The sequence below is a fragment of the Lithobates pipiens genome, unplaced genomic scaffold, assembly GCF_037356315.1.
Source record: "Lithobates pipiens isolate NorthernLeopardFrog02 unplaced genomic scaffold, aLitPip1_a1.2 Scaffold_23, whole genome shotgun sequence".
Classification (NCBI taxonomy): Eukaryota; Metazoa; Chordata; class Amphibia; order Anura; family Ranidae; genus Lithobates; species Lithobates pipiens.
The window spans coordinates 18627024-18630325 of NW_027507785.1; positions in this window are offsets into that span (position 1 = coordinate 18627024).

Sequence of the window (3302 nt, forward strand, 5' to 3'; positions counted from 1 at the left end):
AACAATAGTCAAGGACAACACAAGTAAACACAAAATGCAATTTGTAAATGAAGGTGTTTATTATTAAAGGTGAAAAAAAATCCAAACCATCATGGCCCTGTGTGAAAAAGTGATTGCCCCCTAAACCTAATAACTGGTTGGGCCACCCTTAGCAGCAACAACTGCAACCAAGCGTTTGCGATAACGTGCAATGAGGCTTTTACAGCGTCCTGGAGGAATTTTGGCCCACTCATCTTTGCAGAATTGTCCTAATTCAGTTACATTAGAGGGTTTTCGAGCATGAATGGCCTTTTTAAGGTCATACCACAACATCTCAATAGGATTCAGGTCAGGACTTTGGCTAGGCCACTCCAAAGTCTTCATTTTGTTTTTCTTCAGCCATTCGGTGGTGGACTTGCTGGTGTGTTTAGGATCATTGTCCTGCTGCAGAACCCAAGTTCGTTTCAGCTTGAGTACACGAACAGATGGTCGGACATTCTCCTTCAGGATCTCTTGGTAGACAGCAGAATTCATAGTTCCTTTTATCACGGCAAGTCTTCCAGGTCCTGAAGCAGCAAAACAGCCCCAGACCATCACACTACCACCACCATATTTTACTGTTGGTATAATGTTCTTTTCATGAAATGCAGTGTTCCTTCTACGCCAGATATACTTGGACACACACCTTCCAAAGAGTTCCACTTTTGTCTCATCGGTCCACAGAATGTTGTCCCAAAAGTCTTGGGGATCATCAAGATGTGTTGTGGAGAAATTGAGACGAGCTTTGATGTTCTTTTTGCTCAGCAGTGGTTTTCTCCTTGGAACTCTGCCATGCAGGCCATTTTTGCCCAGTCTTTTCCTGATGGTGGAGGCATGAACGCTGACCTTAACTGAGGCAAGTGAGGCCTGCAGTTCCTTGGACGTTGTTGTGGGGTCTTTTGTGACCTCTTGGATGAGTCGTCGCTGCGCTCTTGGGGTAATTTTGGGCGGCCGGCCACTCCTGGGAAGGTTCACCACTGTTCCATGTCTTCGCCATTTGTGGATAATGGCTCTCACTGTGGTTCGCTGGATTCCCAAAGCTTTGGAAATGGCTTTATAACCCTTTCCAGACTGATAGATCTCAATTACTTTCTTTCTCAATTGTTCCTGAATTTCTTTGGGTCTCGGCATTATGTGTAGCTTTTAAGGATCTTCTGGTGGACCTTACTGTGTCAAGCAGCTCCTATTTAAGTGATGCCTTGATTGTGAACAGGTGTAGCATTAATCAGGCCTGGGTGTGGCTAGAGAAATTGAACTCAGGTGTGGACAACCACAGTTATAGTATGTTTTAACAAGGGGGGGGGCAATCACTTTTTCACACAGGGCCATGAGGGTTTGGATTTTTTTTCACCTTTAATAATAAACACCTTCATTTACAAATTGCATTTCGTGTTTACTTGTGTTGTCCTTGACTATTGTTTAAATTGGTTTGATATTCTGAAACACTTAAGTGTGACAAACATGCAAAGGAACAGGAAATGAGGAAGGGGGCAAACACTTTTTCACACCACTGTAGTTTCTATTATGTTTTCTCTAGATCCTTGGAACTAAAGATGATAAGGTGTGCAGAAGACAATGGTGTCTATATACAGTGTCTATAAGATTAGGCTGTTGCCCGCACACCACACTGGAACAAGCATCACACTGGAACAAGACATGATGATGGTCACTCAGGAACGTGGCTCAAGGGATGACATCTGGCCTCTGCCACGCCCCTGATCACCTGAATCTGATACTACTGCAGGATGGATGGGATAGGAACGGCCCCCAGGCTGCCGCCGAACAGCTAAAGGAAGCTGGTGTCCCTCCTGATATCTGCTGGATAATTCTGCCAGTGCAGGCCGCGACTCAGCTGCAGCTCGCACTATCACAGATTCCCTGCACACAGATCCACGCCAGGCCCCAGGAGAGTGTGCCAGGCCTCAATCCCTCCCTCTTAAAGTCTCCCCCATTGTTCTGATCTTCCCCATCAGCCAGCTGGTAGTTGTAGTTCACAATAATTCAGCCAGAGGGCGAATCCTATCCATACAGACTACATATCCCAAGATGGTTTGCTCTGCCTTGTCTCTGATTAAGCAGGTAACAGGTCAGCATCAAACTCAACACTAGAACGGCTCCCCCTGCAACAACACCACGCAGTGTCTCCTGATTGCAGGAATAGGTATATATCCAGCTCCTGGCTACAATTAATATTGGTAATGTTATTGTTATTTTTATTTGTATGTGCCAAGTCTTTGTTGACACCTGGTGACCATGTGAAAAGCATTTTTCCAAAGTGATTTGTCTTCGGTTTGGGTTCTTAAATAGGGATCTATGAAACCAAAAGCATTAAACCCCATTAAAGTGGGAGGCTTATTGTATATTGATACTGAATTCTACCCATTTTCCCTAATAGGCAAGCTATTGTAAGAAAAGCAAAAGAGAGCTGGGCACTGCCATGTGGCACATTTACCATAACAAAAAATATTGTACCGTAGGGAGAGGATCTGTCAGGGCTGGGCTCAGCCCTTCCTTCTCTTAGCTGGCCGCTCAGTTTTCGGCTAATTGCCAGCTCATATCTCTCCACAGTTACTCAGCTCTTGATGATATCCTGCTCATCAGTGCTGCCTACTTCAGCCGTCTAGTCCAGAGCAGCTCTGCCTTCGCCTTAGTCAACATCACAGAGACTATCTCCTGCATTTCTGTTAAAAGACTTGCTTGGCTGACATCCCTTCTGGCTCCAGATCCTGCTTGCTGTTTTACTACACTCATCTCCGGCTCCCTGACGTTTGGCTTGTCTGACTATCCATTCAGGATGCTGAACTTTGGCTATGTTTTGACTACGTTTGTTCTATTTACTTTTTATGTACTTCTGTCTTGGTCTGATTTCATGGTTTCTGACAGGATCTTTATTGTTACTTCCTGGGTGACATGGTAAACAACACAGATTCTTTAAATTATATGCATTGGAGGGTCCTTTAACCACTTGCTGCTCAGTGATGTACCTGGTTACCCGGTTATAACGGGATGATGCGTTCAGGCATCATCCGGGTATTGTTATTTTTGGCAGGCAGAGCACTTTCAAGCAAAGCCTTGTGGTATAAACACAGTAGGCATCATGACTGGAGACAGTTCCTTTGGAACAGCACAATGGCGTAAAAAGGGTTAAGAAATGGCTAAGGGGTGGTTGATGAGGTGGTATAAATTTGGTAGCAGTTTGTTGGCGGGAAAAAATAAAAAGGAGGAGAATTCTGCATAACGTGAATTAATGATCCCTCAGTCTGTACAATTCTCACAAGGGAACA